The sequence below is a fragment of the Mytilus galloprovincialis genome, chromosome 12, assembly GCF_965363235.1.
Source record: "Mytilus galloprovincialis chromosome 12, xbMytGall1.hap1.1, whole genome shotgun sequence".
Classification (NCBI taxonomy): domain Eukaryota; kingdom Metazoa; phylum Mollusca; class Bivalvia; order Mytilida; family Mytilidae; genus Mytilus; species Mytilus galloprovincialis.
The window spans coordinates 65,057,644-65,075,109 of record NC_134849.1 but is presented as its reverse complement, the minus strand read 5'-3'; the positions used below and the strand labels follow the sequence as shown (position 1 = coordinate 65,075,109).

Genomic DNA, 17,466 nt, shown 5'->3' with positions numbered 1-17,466 from the left:
GATATTGTACGGGGATACCATAGATGTATAGAGTATACAGTAAGTATCTCCCAGTTCATCCATGTTATTGTACAGGGAGACTATAGATGTTTAGAGTATACAGTAAGTATCTCCCAGTACATCTAGGTTATTGTACGGGGAGGCCATAGATGTATAGAGTATACAGTAAGTATCTCCCAGTACATCCAGGTTATTGTACGGGGATACCATAGATGTATAGAGTATACAGTATGTATCTCCCAGTACATTCAAGTTATTGTACGGGGAGACCACAGATGTATAGAGTATACAGTATGTACCTCCCAGTTCATGGTTATTGTACGGGGAGACCACAGATGTATAGAGTATACAGTATGTATCTCCCAGTTCATCCAGGTTATTGTACGGGGAGACTATAGATGTTTAGAGTATACAGTATGTACAATCATATATCCCCTTTATTTGTTCATTAATGTTACATCCGCACATGAGACTATCACAGACTTTGTACAACAAATATATGTCACATGTATAGCTGACACAAGGGGATATAATGAAAAACGATATATTGAGTTTACAATTTTAAATGTTGTTTTATTCATTGAAATATGAATTTGATCAACATGATCAATTGATTAAAACTTTATTTTGTTGTTCAGATTAATAAATGAAAGCTCTCTTTCAATTATAAAATTGTATTGATTTATCTTTCTAGAGTTATGGGACATTAACTCTCAGATTAAAAGGCAGTTTTTCAAAAAAAATGGCACACCTTCTAGGGTATGCTTAAAAAGTATGGGTTTTTTTGTCGAGCCTGCAACTTTTGTTGCAGAAAGCTCGACATAGGGATAGTGATCCGGCGGCAGCGGCAGTGTTAGCTAACTTCTTAAAAGCTTTATATTTTAGAAGGTGGAAGACCTGGATTCTTCATACTTTGTATATAGATGCCTCATGTTACGAAGTTTTCGTCAGTCACATGTCCAATGTCCTTGACCTCATTTTCATGGTTCAGTGACCACTTGAAAAAAAAGTTCAGATTTTTTGTAATGTTGAATTCTCTCTTATTATAAGTAATAAGATAACTATATTTGATATGTGCGTACCTTGCAAGGTCCTCATGTCTGTCAGACAGTTTTCACTTGACCTCCACCTCATTTCATGGAACAGTGAACAAGGTTAAGTTTTGGTGGTCAAGTCCGTATCTCAGATACTATAAGCAATAGGGCTTGTATATTCGGTGTATGGAAGGACTGTAAGGTGTACATGTCCAACTGGCAGGTGTCATCTGACCTTGACCTCATTTTCATGGTTCAGTGGTTATAGTTAATTTTTTGTGTTTTGGTCTGTTTTTTTCATACTATATGCAATAGGTCTACTGTATTTGTTGTATGGAATGATTGTAAGGTGTACATGTCTAGCGGGCAGATGTCATGTGACCTTGACCTCATTTTCATGGTTCAGTGGTTATAGTTAAATTTTTGTGTTTTGGTCTGTTTTTTTCATACTATATGCAATAGGTCTACTATATTTGTTGTATGGAATGATTGTAAGGTGTACATGTCTAGCGGGCAGATTTCATGTGACCTTGACCTCATTTTCATGGTTCAATGGTCAAAGTTAATTTTTTGAGTTTTGGTCTATTTATCTAATACTATATGCCATAGGTCAACTATATTTTGTGTCTGGAAATATTTTATGATCTTTATGTCAGTAGCGCAGGTTTCTTTTGACCATGACCTCATTTTCACGGTTCATTGCACAGTGTTAATTTTTTGTGTTTTGGTCTATTTTTCTTATTTTTCTTAAACTATAAGTAATAGGTCAACTATATATGTTGTATAGAAGCATTGTTAGCTGTACATGTCTGCCTGGCATGGTTCATCTGACCTTGACCTCATTTTCATGGTTCATTGGTCTGTGTTTACATGTAGTTATCTCGGTTAATGTTAAGTTTATGAGACAGTTGTAATAAAGCTTTATACTTAGGACTATCAACATAATATCAATGATTAGTATAGAAGGCGAGACATTTCAGCGTGTGCACTCTTGTTTTAAATTTGGTTCATTTATCATGTTTAGATGTTTAGGAGTTTAGTCTGACATCCATTATTGCTGAACTGGTATAAATTTTTTTAGGGGTCAGCTGAAGCCTGTCTCTGGATTGGGGATTTTTTCGCTGTGTTGAAGACCCATTGGTGGCCTTCGGCTGTCTTCTGCTCTTTGGTTGGGTTGTTTTCTCTTTGACATATTTCCCGTTTCCATTCTCGATTTTAATAAATAGATTTACTGAAAACTTTACGTTGTCATATAAGTAAATGGTTCACATATCAGGCACTAGATTTAAGTATGCTTTGAACTAATTGATACAAACTTTGCACTCTTGCTTGGATTGATGAATGTAGTCTCAATTATGATTTAAACAAATTCTGGTCTGATGTACCAGAGAAAATGACATGTTACCATGATAACAGTCATATTTTGTGGCAATATTTATATGCCTTAAGATTTCCTAGGAGAAATACTTTCTATAGAACCGTTTTACTGACTACTGATGAAAACCTTCTGCATATTATATTTACAGCACTAGTTCACTTTGTTAAAGGATATACTATAATGTATTAGCTATCAACTTGGAGTTTATCGTCTATTATATACCTATATTAGTTTACTTTGTTAAAGGATATACTATAATGAATTAATAAGCCATCAACTTGGAGTTTATCGTCTATTATATACCTATATTAGTTTACTTTGTTAAAGGATATACTATAATGAATTAATAAGCCATCAACTTGGAGTTTATCGTCTATTATATACCTATATTAGTTCACTTTGTTAAAGGATATACTATAATGAATTAATAAGCCATCAACTTGGAGATTATCGTCTATTATATACCTATATTAGTTCACTTTGTTAAGAATATACTATAATGTATTAGCTATTAACTTGGAGTGTATCGCCTATTCAGTTATTGCCATTGCTTTCTATCTATAAACGTTTAGAAATTATCCTGATTCTAAAACCTAACTTAAATCATTCATGAGGTCTCTAGTTTCAAATATATTCCGGAGTCTTTGCTGATCACCCAAAGTAAGAACACGGCAATAAAACAGATACATGGTAGTTTTATTCTTTGTAAAAACAAAATATGACAAAACGGGCCTTATTAATTCCCTTGAGATATGTTTAGTTTGTGTTAACAATCATTAAATGCATTTGACCATGATCATGCCTGTTGATGATTGTTTTAAACAAAATGGTACCAGTATAACATTTGCTAATTATTTAACAGAAATAGATCTTTATTGAAAATTATCTATTCAAGTGATATATAATATTTTACAGAAACGTATAATGCCTTGGATGTTGTGTACAATAAGGTGTTAATGACTTCAGTAGAAGAGGTTGAAAGACAAGAATCAGAGAAGCCATTTGAACAGCTACCAGAGTCCAATCCTGTTGGAAGTGATGATAACATCATGACAAGTGGTCCTTCTCAACAGCCTCTAGCAGTCAAATCTTTGTCACCTCAAATGTCTGACAGTGTGTCCCAGAGAAGACCAGAGTTGAAAACACGCATGCAATCGAAAATGACAAGAGAAGAAATAAGAAAGAAAATGGAAAAAGTCCTTAAAAGTGGAAACTACAAGATGAAAGTTGGAAGACTCATTTTTTGGGACTTCGGTGGACAGTATGTCTATTATACGACACACCAAACCTTCATGACTTTCAGGGCTTTGTTTCTCGTGGTATTTGATGGAAGTAAGCAGTTGCATGAAATAGTCCCAGATGTTCTGTGTTTTCCAGGACAGCACATGACACCAACTCCAGCAGGTACGTACACATATACAGCAAGTTGGTTACAATACAAAGATTCAGATCGTTTTCTATATATAAAAAAAAAATCAATCCATTTTCAACAATAAAAACCAGGCTTCAAGTTTACTGTGAAAATTGTTACATATTGGGAAGGTACTCAAACAGATGTTGCTCTCTTTGAAGTTCATTCGATGGGAACTTTACATGTATAAATATCTCATTTGGTAGTACATGTGACTGGACACAAAAATAGACTAGTGATTAAAAAAACAAGTGAAAAACCAACAAATATTGTCAGAGCAAGAAATAATAAGTAAGAATCATGTCAATTATATACTTTTAATGATGCACCGTTATTGTTTTTGGTCTGTACAGAAAAATAAAACTTGCAACAAATAATAAGATGATGCTAAAGACAATTTAAAAATAAAACTAGCATTCAAAAATACTATTCAATATCAACTTACTTGTTTCTTCTGTAATAATAGTCTGTTTGTAGTGGGTAACAGGAATTGTATGAGGAAATGTTAAACTGCGTTAAGCATATTAAGTTTGATATCAAACCGAAAAAAACTAAGGCTCTGTGTTGAAGGCCGTACTTTAACCTATAATGGTTTACTTTTTAAATTGTTATTTTGATGGAGAGTTGTCTCATTGGCACTCGCACCACATCTTCCTATATCTAATATCATTTATTTGCAATATGCACCATTTAAAACAAAAATTGTCATAAGCAGCTTCTTTTAACTTTTTATGGTTTTATTTTCTAAATTGTTTGTGAAAATTTGTGACATTGGAAAACAGTTATTGTAAAAACGTAGCTTTTGTTTAATTTAAATCATAACTTTATAGGAACATCTATTTGATATAGAATTTCAAAGAAATTTAAGTATTATATTTTATTTCAAATTGATTCCCAATGTCAAAAATTATCTGTCAGCCACCATTTTTTGAAATGGTTGACAAAATACACAGAATAGTCAGCTTGCTTGGATTTTAAAGGAATTTCATATTTACTTTGCACAAATACTGAAGTTTCAAAAGTACGAACGTTATAACCCAATTAAACAGATTTCATTTGTTTTCATCAATATCAATTATATGACATGTCAGTGAGCTTATTAAACTTATATTGTATTTTCTTTATATTTTCAGTATTTCTGCAACATTGGGTGAACTCAATCCTGACATATTGTAAGGTTGTATATGTAGGCATTCCGAAAATCTTGTTTGTTGCCACCCATAAAGACAAAGTACTCATGGTAAGTTACCTTGATATTAATGGGAGGCTGATCAATTCAATCTTTTCTGGTCCAGTTATTTATTCATATTTGTATTATGTAACCATTAATCATTTAGGTTGTCTTTTATTCATTTAAGGGGGTTCGCGGGTCTAAATCATTTATAATAGGATTTCTCTATATTTTTCTATAAATGAACTTTATCTTATAGTTAATAGAAAAATAAAATAAAAAAATGGGGTCACCGTTCATTTGCGCTCACAATCTGCCTTCGAAAGAAGCATACATCTTTGTAAAAGTGTTTTTTTTTTGTTGAACTAATAGGAGAAATAAAAAAAGAAATTTATTACAGAAATCGCTCAAATTTTACAATAATTTAGTGTAAGTACAGCATATATCGAAATTATATTAAAAAATATAGGTCACCGATGAGTTAAAAGAGATATTTCAATTTTAAAGCCAAAAAATGTCATTTTTCCACCAAAGGGAGATAATTTGGATTTTTTTCAATAATGTTTACATTTTGAAAGTCATCTGAAGCCAACACGAATTAATTGTTTTGAATGTTTTTTGTACCATATGATAAAGTAACAACTACAAAAGGTAATAAATAAAATTTGTAATGAAAAACAAATGTTTAATTTTTTTCTGAAATTTTTATACCCTCGAGCCTCCTTAATATAACATGAGAAAATTTTAACTCAAGAAAAAATCCTGGTAAAATGGATCATAATTGTTTCATATCAATAATTCATATGATTAAAGCAGATATTCCTTAGGGTTACTTAGACAGCAGCCCAAAGAATATCTAGTGGTCAACATATGGCAATCAACAACAGATAATTGTCTTTACAATAGACCAAGCTCTAAATAATTGGATTGTTATGATTGTGAATAAATTTCACAAAACTTTCAAAGATCTGGAATATTTTTTTTAAATTAAATTGTGTACAAATAATGTCTGACCCTTTATGTTTTTAAGAAGAACTTTAATTAAGATAAGCCATTGACTTTGGCATTTATCAGCTTGTTTAACCTTTGAATATAGTATATGATTGTGAATAAATTTCACAAAAAACATGTAATCAGTTTTTATTAAATTTTGAACAAATAATCTCCATACCCTTATGTTAATATAAGTATTTTAACTACGATAGACCATTGATATTTGGCATTTATTAGTTCGTGGATCGTGTTTATACGACCGCAAAAATTTTTAATTTTTCGTAATATATTGCTATCACGTTGGCGTCGTCGTCGTCGTCGTCGTCCGAATATTTTTAGTTTTCGCACTCTAACTTTAGTAAAAGTGAATAGAAATCTATGAAATTTTAACACAAGGTTTATAACCACAAAAGGAAGGTTGGGATTGATTTTGGGAGTTTTGGTCCCATAATTTTAGAAATTAGGGGCCAAAAAGGGGCCCAAATAAGCATTTTCTTGGTTTTTGCACTATAACTTTAGTTTAGGTAAATAGAAATCTATGAAATTTTGACACAAGGTTAATTACCACAAAAGGAAGGTTGGGATTGATTTTGGGAGTTAAAGTTCAAACAGTTTAGGACTTAGGGACCAAAAAAGGGCCCAAATAAGCATTATTCTTGGTTTTCGCACAATAACTTTAGTATAAGTGAATAGAAATCAATGAAATTTAAACACAAGGTTTATGACCACAAAAGGAAGGTTGGAATTGATTTTGGGAGTTAAGGTCTGAACAGTTTAGGAATTAGGGGTCAAAAAGGGGCCCAAGTAAGCATTATTCTTGGTTTTCGCACCATAACTTTAGTATAAGTAAATAGAAATTGAAATTTAAACACAAGGTTTATGACCATAAAAAGAAGGTTGGGTTTGATTTTGGGAGTTTTTGTCCCAACAGGTTTTTAGGAATAAAGGGCCCAAAGGGTCCAAAATTGAACTTTGTTTGATTTCATCAAAAATTTAGTAATTGGGGTTCTTTGATATGCCGGATCTAACAGTGTATGTAGATTCTTAATTTTTGGTCCCATTTTCCAATTGGTCTACATTAAGGTCCAAAGGGTCCAAAATCAAACTTAGTTTTATTCTAACAAAAATTGAATCCTTGGGGTTCTTTGATATGCTGAATCTAAAAATGTACTTAGATTTTTGATTATTGGCCCAGTTTTCAAGTTGGTCCAAATCGGGGTCCAAAATTAAATTTGTTTGATTTCATCAAAAATTGAATAATTGGGGTTCTTTGATATGCCAAATCTAACTGTGTATGTAGATTCTTAATTTTTAGTCCCGTTTTCAAATTGGTCTACATTAAATACCAAAGGGTCCAAAATTAAACTAAGTTTGATTTTAATAAAAATTGAATTCTTTGGCTTTTTTTGATATGCTGAATTTAATCATGTACTTAGATTTTTGATTATGGGCCCAGTTTTCAAGTTGGTTCATATCAGGATCCGAAATTATTATATTAAGTATTGTGCAATAGCAAGAAATGTTCAATTGCACAGTATTCAGCAATAGCAAGAAATCTTCAATTGCACAGTATTGTGCAATAGCAAGAAATTTTCAATTGCACAGTATTACGCAATAGCAAGAAATCTTCAATTGCACAGTATTGTGCAATAGCAAATATTTTCAATTGCACAGTATTGCGCAATAGCAAGAAATATCTAATTGCACAATATTGTGCAATAGCAAGAAATTTTCAATTGACTGGAGTTATCTTTCTTTGTCCAGAATAGTAGTTGAATCAACTTAAATCATTGTTTATTCAATACACAATGTATATTCACTTTTACTACCAACTGATAAATTAAAACAATATTTACTATTCAGTGATAACAAAGGGAAAGGGGGATGTGAGAACAAAAATAGGGGGGGGGGGTTAAACTTTTCTCATTTCAGATTTCATAAATAAAAAGAAAATTTCTTCAAACACTTTTTTGAGAGGATTGATATTCAACAGCATAGTGAATTGCTCAAAGGAAAAAAAAGTATTTTAAGTTCATTAGACCACATTCATTCTGTGTCAGAAACCTATGCTGTGTCAACTATTTAATCACAATCCAAATTTAGAGCTGAATCCAGCTTGAATGTTGTGTCCATACTTGCCCCAACCGTTCAGGGTTCAACCTCTGCGGTCGTATAAAGCTGCGCCCTGCGGAGCATCTGGTTATATATTTTACTCAATTGAGTTAAAATCAACAATTGGTAAGATTATGAACAACTTATGTACAGGCGCATGCTAAACTCAACAATTGGTAAGATTATGAACAACTTATGTACAGGTGCATGCTATCAAGCGAGATAAAGGCTAAATCTAACTGATAGTGTGTTGATTGTTGATTGTTGTTGGAAAGGTATGGAAACTTGGGTACCTTAACTATGAAATCAACTATGTTTTCAACCCAGATTTCTTTAACTTAACAGAACAATTCTTCGTAAATTATAGGTATATTGATCCAATATCCACCCGTTTATAGTATGGATCACATTTCCGATCTTACATTGATTACGTAATTTCATAGAAATTGATCCAATATCCACCCATTTAGGTGCGAATCATATCTCTGGCCTCTGGCCTGGGATCAATATACCTATAATTTATACAGGGTATGGCGAATAATGAACATATATGTACATGTCATCAATACGCTGACTTCTAGAAAAAAAGAAATCCTAAATTTAATGTAAAAAATGAATATAGAAGTATAAAGAACACATTTTCAGTTTGTCTAGATTTTTATTTATCAAAATAAGGTTTGATCAGAATGTGATGCCGAATATGTAACACTTCTTCAAACATGTAGCTATTTGAATGTGCATAATAAAGAATATGACCACATAAAATGTATTTACTTTACTATTTATACTTGTAAATAACTTGTTTCCCGGGGCTTCTTGTGTAAATAAGAAAAATATAATTTCAGAGTTTTATATTGCAAAATGACTTCTTGAGTATCGGGACTATGATATAGGTGTGCTGCTCGATTTTGGTGTTTATCGTTGCAATTTCGTGATTCTAATTGTTTGATGTGAAAATATTCTCAGGGCAGTCTTTTCTAAGATTCATAGTCCAGAGTCTTCTGATTACTGATTGATCGAATTACCTTTTGCTGAGTCAAAGTGCCGGTGTCCTTTTTAACGTTTTTTAGCGTTTAGAATATTAGAAGCAAAATGCAGTTCTTTTTTTTCTTTTTTACCTCATTACGGAACAAAAAACGATAAATGACATATAGGCATATAGCAAGTCAAGATACACCTGAAGCTTGAAACTTTTACAGCCATATGGTACAGAAAATTTGTGCATAAGGTTATGGCCTAAGTCTCACTTAACCATCTTTATAAAAATACAAACACTCTTGTTAATTGTGAATCTTGTAGATTTGTAAATCATCAAACTATCAACATATTTGCACACACCCTTTCCCCTTTTTAACGCTTATAACAATCGAAAAAAAACCAAAAACGAACAAACAAACAAACAAACAAACAAACAAACAAACAAAAAAAGGAAGAAAGAAGTTACTTAGAACATTTGGAACAGTTTATTGCGGGTATTAAATTGATATTAAATATTAAATTTAATGGCAATTACATATGAATAATTTTCAAATTTACGAAAATTTAACAATATTTAATTTAGTATATAAAAAGTTTATTTTAATTATTGCATTTGTAAACTTTAAATTTAATTCACAGTAAATGGTTTAAATCAGAAAAATAAAGACATTTGTTCTGCTTTAAATTTCTAATTTTATTAAATTTACTTAAATTTTCCATAATTTAAAATTTCTCATTTAAATAGGTTTACTGTAATTTAAAAGAAAATAAATTTTAGATTTATACAACTTTAAAAGTATATGTAAATTGGGTTTATTCTTAAAAGTTTATTGGTTATATTAAACTTAAAGTAAATACGGTGTAAATAAGATATTTTCAAATGGATTATACTAATGATAAATTTTGAAATTTAAAATATATATTAGCTTTTATATGGATATAATTTTCTAATAAATGCATCATTTCATGCAGTGTATGTTAAAGGCATACGCCTATCTTTGTTTGAGGATTTGATTTCAATTTTGCTACCTTTTTGTCCCTATCGAAGTTCATTTATCCACAAGTCTTTAAAAAAAAGCTTGACATAGTTAAACTAGACTTGCACAAATTCGAAAACAGGACATGACAGTTGATTCCCATACCACATGAAACACTTATCCACTCTTGCTTACACCGAGGTCTGAATGAGCAACTCCTTGAAGTAATCCACCGTAATTATTAGCTCACCTGGCCCGAAGGGCCAAGTGAGCTTTTCCCATCACTTTGCGTCCGTCGTCCGTCGTCGTCGTCCGTCGTCGTCGTCCGTCGTCGTTAACTTTTACAAAAATCTTCTCCTCTGAAACTACTGGGCCAAATTAAACCAAACTTGGCCACAATCATCATTGGGGTATCTAGTTTAAAAAATGTGTGGCGTGACCCGGCCAACCAACCAAGATGGCCGCCATGGCTAAAAATAGAACATAGGGGTAAAATGCAGTTTTTGGCTTATAACTCAAAAATCAAAGCATTTAGAGCAAATCTGACATGGGGTAAAATTGTTTATCAGGTCAAGATCAATCTGCCCTGCAATTTTCAGATGAATCGGACAACCCGTTGTTGAATTGCTGCCCCTGAATTGGTAATTTTAAGGAAATATTGCTGTTTTTGGTTATTATCTTGAATATTATTATAGATAGAGATAAACTGTAAACAGCAATAATGTTCAGCAAAGTAAGATTTACAAATAAGTCAACATGACCAAAATGGTCAGTTGACCCCTTTAGGAGTTATTGCCCTTTATAGTCAATTTTTAACCATTTTTCGTAAATCTTAGTAATCTTTCATAGATGCCAACCATTACGATTTTTCCGTAGTTTTTCCGATTTTGCGATAAAAACTACGCTATTACTGTCAAAGTCGAATAGTTACGGATTCCCAATCATCGACGTTCAATTTTGTAAAACGCGGATTTTTATCATTACTTTTCCGTCCTGGTCCAGTATTTAGGAAACGCCAATGTAATGCTTCCGGTTTCTCGGGAGTTATCAACCTATTGTTGGGTAACTAACTGACTTCCGAAGAGGCAAACTTGCATTTTATTAAGTAGCTTTCCCGCTTTCTCTACTTCTCCTTGACAAAACAAAAATGTTTGAGTCAAGAACATCTGAACAATTAATGAATGGAATACATACTACAGACAACATGTTAAATGACAAATTTTAGTGTACATCACTTTGCAACCACTCGTCAGCATACATGTCAACCTCTGACAATGGGAAATCATGTCATGACATGACATGACATGTCAAAAAGCGTGTGAAAACGCGTGACGTAGATGCGGACTTGTTAATATGAATGTGGTAATGTTCATAATTTCATACAAATTTGTGAATATAAAAAAACAATATATATTCTACTGTGAATTTTTGTTGTATTAAACAGTGGTCTGTTACATGTATGTTGCTTTTAAAGCACCACCACTAGGCACATATTCAAAACAACTGCCAGTTTCAAGTTTAGTTACATTTATTTGATAACAGCACACAATACAAGTGTAACATAGTCAAATTCTGATCAGAATTCAGTGTCAATATCTTTATAATTGAAAAGGCTCTCCCACAGTAGGAATTGATATTTGACTGAATTAGCTTCAAGATTTGAAAGAATGTCATAATGATTTTTTTTTTGGCAATGTAAAATGTCATCTATTATCTCTGCCATTGCTCCATTGCTATTGCCTGGTTAAAACTGGGTAGTTCATCAGAAGAAAGCTGGTACTATGAGAGCTGATCCAACAGTTCTGTGATATTTTTATCCCCATGGCCTGTAGAAATCTGTTGCCATGTTGGCTAGATTTGAAACTGAAATTGAAAAAGAAAAATATTTTATAAATTTGATTTCCATTAGATAAACATGTTAAAATGCTTATTCAAATAGCTACATTGTATTTCTCCTCTCACATGTATTGGTTTTTTTATCATTGCAACATAGAATGCACAAATTATGCGTTACTTGTTACTGGATCATTTAAACTCGAACTCCAAAATATAATTTATAAATCTTGAATCTTGCCGTACACATCGTTTTGGCTTAACAATCAGCACTTTAGACGACGGTACAGACCCTGAAAGTGACCTCTTTCTGTGCACATTTCCCCTATAAAGTGAATTTGAAAGAAAGTCACAAAATCGTTAAAACTAATCACAAACTACTTACCTTTTACAGTTTGTCCATATTGAAAAATAAACAATACGGCAGCCAAACAATTACTTCGAATTTTTCGGTATTTATCGCCGAATAAGGAAAAACCCGAGAATAGCGATATCACTAACGACCAAAAAATGAAAAGAACGAAAAAGCGTGTAATTGCGTGTAAAGTGGTGAAAAGCGTGTACACGCCATGTGACAAAATGCTCGCGTGTAAACCGTTGAAAAAGCGTGTATTACACGCGAATATCATGTCACTTGACATGTATGCTCGTCAGTAATTTTTATTGGTAAATGCACGTTTATGAATGATTACTGAAAACTTTTTAAAAATACGGAAAATTTGATAGTTTGTTACTGATTGTGTCAAAAGGGGGTTGGCATCTATGATCTTTTACAAAAATCTTCTTCTCTGAAACTACTGGTCCAAATTAAACCAAACTTGGCCACAATCACATTTGGGGTATCTAGTTTAAAAAATGTGTGGCATGACCCGGCCAACCAACCAAGATGGCCGCCACAGCTAAAAATAGAACATAGGGGTAAAATTCAGTTTTTAACCGGATTTTTGTGACAAAAATGTCGGTTATTGATTTGGGGATGTACGGCGGTCGGGCGGGCGGTCGGTCGGGCGGGCGGGCGGGCGGGCGTGAGGGAGGGAATCAAATGTTGTCCGTGCATTAACTCATGAACCGTTCAACCAAAGCTTTTAAAATTTTAATATGTTGTTACTGACAACTAAATGAAGGTCAAGTTCAATAATGGCGATTTTGACTTTTACCGTTCAGGAGTTATGGTTCTTGAAAGATTGAAAAATGGAGTTTCCAGTCGTGTCCCTGCATTTACGCATGAACTGTTATACCTAGGCTTTCCAAATTTTAATATGTTGTTACTGATGACAAAATGGAGATCAAGTCCAATAATGGCGATTTTGACTTTTACCGTTCAGGAGTTATGGTTCTTGAAAGATTGAAAAATGGAGTTTCCAGTCGTGTCCGTGCATTTACGCATGAACTGTTCTACCTAAGCTTCCCAAATTTTAATATGTTGTTACTGACAACTAAATGAAGGTCAAGTTCAATAATGACGATTTTGACTTTTACCGTTCAGGAGTAATGGTTCTTGAAAGATTGAAAAATGGAGTTTCCAGTCGTGTCCGTGCATTTACACATGAACTGTTCTACCTAAGCTTCCCAAATTTTAATATGTTGTTACTGATGACAAAATGGAGGTCAAGTTTAATAATGACGATTTTGACTTTTACCGTTCAGGAGTTATGGTTCTTGAAAGATTGAAACATGGTGTTTCCAGTCGTGTCCGTGCATTTACGCATGAACTGTTTTACCAAAGCTTCACAAATTTTAATATGTTGTTACTGATGACAAAATGGAGGTCAAGTTCAATAATGACGATTGCGACTTTTACCATTCAGGAGTTATGGTTCTTGAAAGATTGAAAAATGGTGTTTCCAGTCGTGTCCGTGCATTTTCTCATGAACCATTCAACCAAAGCTTTTGAAATTTTTATATGTTGTTACTGATGGCAAATTAGAGGTCAAGTTCAATAATGACGATTTTGACTTTTACCGTTCAGGAGTTATGGTTCTTGAAAGATTGTGAAATGGCGTTTCCATTCACGTTGTTGCATTTACTCATGAACCATTCAATCTAAGCTTTTCAAATTTTAAGATGTTGATACTGATGACAAAATGGAGGTCAAAGTTGATATTGACGATTTTCAACTTTCACCATTCATCAGTAATGGTTCTTGTGATATTGCCAGGACACAAATAAATATTAATAAATCCGGTTTGCTGTCGTTGTGACAGCCTCTTGTTGCCTTATAACTCAAAAACCAAAGCATTTAGAGCAAATCTGACATGTAGTAAAATTGATTATCAGGTCAAGATCTATCTGCCCTGAAATTTACAGATGAATCGGACAACCTGTTTTTGGGTTGCTGCCCCTGAATTGGTAATTTTAAGGAAATTTTGCTGTTTTTATACGCCCGTCAAAATTTTGACGGGACGTATTATGGTATACAAATGTCCGGTGTCCGTCCGTCTGTCTGTCCGTCCGTCCGTCCGTCTGTCTGTCCGTCCGTCTGTCTGTCCGGCGTAAACATGTCGCACCGTAACTTGAGAACGACTTATCCAAATTTCATGAAACTTAACATAGTTGTTACTTACGATGGTCAAATGATCTGTATACTTTTTAGTGAAAATAAGATTAAGACTTTTCGAGTTACGGCACTTTGTAACTAAAACAGGGGTGTGTTTTTTTCACATGTCGCACCGTATCTCAAAAACGATTCTTGATTATGGCTTAAAACTTTAAACACTTCTTAGTTATATTAATCTTAATATCTGTATACTTTTTGGTGATGATTCAAAATTTCATTTTTGAGTTATTGAGTATTTTGTAAAAAAGGGGGAGGGTTTTTTTACATGTCGCACCATATCTCAAAAACGATTTATGATTATTGCTTAAAACTTTACACAAGTCTTTGTTATATTAATCTGAAGATCTGTATACTTTTTGGTGATGATTCAAAATTTCATTTTTGAGTTATTGAGTATTTTGTAAAAAAGGGGGAGGTTTTTTTTTACATGTTGTGCCGTATCTCAAAAACAATTTATGATTATTGCTTAAAACTTTACACACTTCTTTGTTATATCAATCTAAAGATCTGTATACTTTTTGGTGATGATTCAAAACGTTATTTTGGAGTTATTGAGTATTTTGTTAAATAGGGGAGGTTTTTTTTTACATGTTGCGCCGTATCTCAAAAATAATTTATGATTATTGCTTAAAAGTTTACACACTTCTTTGTTATATTAATCTAAAGATCTGTATACTTTTTGGTTTTGATTCAAAATTTTATTTTAGTGATATTTAGTTTTTTGTAAAAAAAAACAGGGTTGGGGGTTTCACATGTCCCGCCCTTTCTCAAAAACAGTATATGGTTATTGCTTAAAACTTTCTCAGAAACTATTTATGATTATTGCATAAAACTTCCACACAAGACGTCGGGCGTATCATGCGCTCATGGCGCAGCTGTTTATTGGTTATTTATCTTGAATATTATTATAGATAGAGATAAACTGTAAACAGCAATAATGTTCAGCAAAGTAAGATTTACAAATAAGTCAACATGACTGAAATGGTCAGTTGACCCCTTTAGGAGTTATTGCCCTTTATAGTCAATTTTTAACCATTTTTTGTAAATCTTAGTAATCTATTACAAAAATCTTCTCCTCTGAAACCACTGGGCCAAATTAAACCAAACTTGGCCACGATCATCATTGGGGTATCTAGTTTAAAAAATGTGTGGCATGACCCGGTCAACCAACCAAGATGGCCGCCACAGCTAAAAATAGAACATAGGGATAAAATTCAGTTTTTGGCTTATAACTCAAAAACCAAAGCATTTAGAGCAAATCTGATATGTAGTAAAATTGATTATCAGGTCAAGATCTATCTGCCCTGAAATTTTCAGATGAATCGGACGACCTGTTGTTGGGTTGCTGCCCCTGAATTGGTTTTTTTTAAGGAAATTTTGCTGTTTTTGGTTATTATCTTGAATATTATTATAGATAGAGATAAACTGTAAACAGCAATAATGTTCAGAAAAGTAAGATTTACAAATAAGTCAGCGTGACTGAAATGGTCAGTTGACCCCTTTAGGAGTTATTGCCCTTTATAGTCAATTTTGAACCATTTTTCGTAAATCTTAGTTATCTTTTACAAAAATCTTCTCCTCTGAAACTACTGGGCCAAGTTCATTATAGATAGAGATAATTGTAAGCAGCAAGAATGTTCAGTAAAGTAAGATTTACAAACACATCACCATCACCAAAACACAATTTTGTCATGAATCCATCTGCGTCCTTTGTTTAATATTCACATAGACCAAGGTGAGCGACACAGGCTCTTTAGAGCCTCTAGTTTATTGAGGGGAGGGGTTTTCCATTGATTCCTCCCTTTCTGTTTATATTATTAGTAGACAACACATAACACTTCAAAATACATAACTATTGGTGTGTATTAAATCTATTTAGTAAATAAAAAGCATGAACTGTTTTGTAATGTTCTTTAATGTTTACTATGACCATTCATTTTAGAAAAAAAATCATTTTTAAAAGATCATAGATAATGTCTTTAATTATCACCTTTCAGGAGGATGTTGAGTCCAAGCGTGAACAGTTGTACAATGGAGTAGAGGAGTTGTTCAAGGATCATGAGGGAAGAAACCACCTAATCCTTACACAACGGATATTTGTTAATGCAAGGGATAAAACAGACCCAGAAATTGACGTCCTCAAAAAGACCATTACAGATCTTACGTTTGAACATCCGTGCTGGGGCGAACAAATGCCAAATGCATGTGTCCCCCTTGAGCTTGAGATTGCAGAACTGGTGGCCGAAGGAAAACAAATCTTGTCATTAGAGGATGTTGAAGAATTAAATGCTATAAGCAAGGTGTCAGTATTGTCTCCAGACCAACTCAAAGATTTCCTGCATTTCAACCACTCACTTGGGAAGATTGTATACTTTGAGACTCCACAGCTAGGAAATTACGTCATCATCAACCCACTTCTTATGGTGGAAGTTATGAGATCCTTTGTGACAGGTATTCATATCAATACTTATTATGGAGGTACTGCCAGTCTTTGTGACAGGTTTTCATGTCAATACTTATTTTGGAGGTAATGAGGTTCTTAATGACAGGTATTTAAGTCAATACTTACTATTGAGGTTATGAGGTCCTTAGTGACAGGTATTTATATCAATACTTATGGAGGTACTGAGGGTCTTAATGACAGATATTTATGTCAATACTTATTATGGAGGTACTGAGGGTCTTAATGACAGATATTTATGTCAATACTTATTATTGAGGTAATGAGGGTCTTAATGAAAGATATTAATATTAATACTTATTATAAATGGAGGTACTCCCAGTCTTTGTGACAGGTATTCATGTCAATACTTATTTTGGAGGTAATGAGGTTCTTAATGACAGGTATTTAAGTCAGTACTTACTATCAAGGTTATGAGGTCCTTAGTGACAGGTATTTGTATCAATACTTATTATGGAGGTACTGAGGGTCTTAATGACAGGTATTTATGTCAATACTTATTATGGAGGTACTGAGGGTCTTTGTGACAGGTATTTATGTCAATACGTATTATGGATGCTA

The 17,466-nt window shown here is 33.0% G+C and overlaps 1 protein-coding gene and 1 long non-coding RNA gene across 2 annotated transcripts in view; one reads left to right on the top strand and one right to left on the bottom strand.

Annotated features, from left to right (window-relative positions):
- The window catches only part of LOC143054573 (uncharacterized), a 422,571-nt gene that overhangs the window by 41,119 nt on the left and 363,986 nt on the right, over positions 1-17,466 (top strand). The gene's annotated exons all lie outside the window — the stretch shown is intronic.
- Positions 11,760-12,548, bottom strand: LOC143054553 (uncharacterized). Its single transcript, XR_012971729.1, has 2 exons — positions 12,273-12,548; positions 11,760-11,917 (listed from the first exon to the last, which is right to left on the bottom strand). It is a non-coding gene; the product is annotated as an uncharacterized LOC143054553 (long non-coding RNA).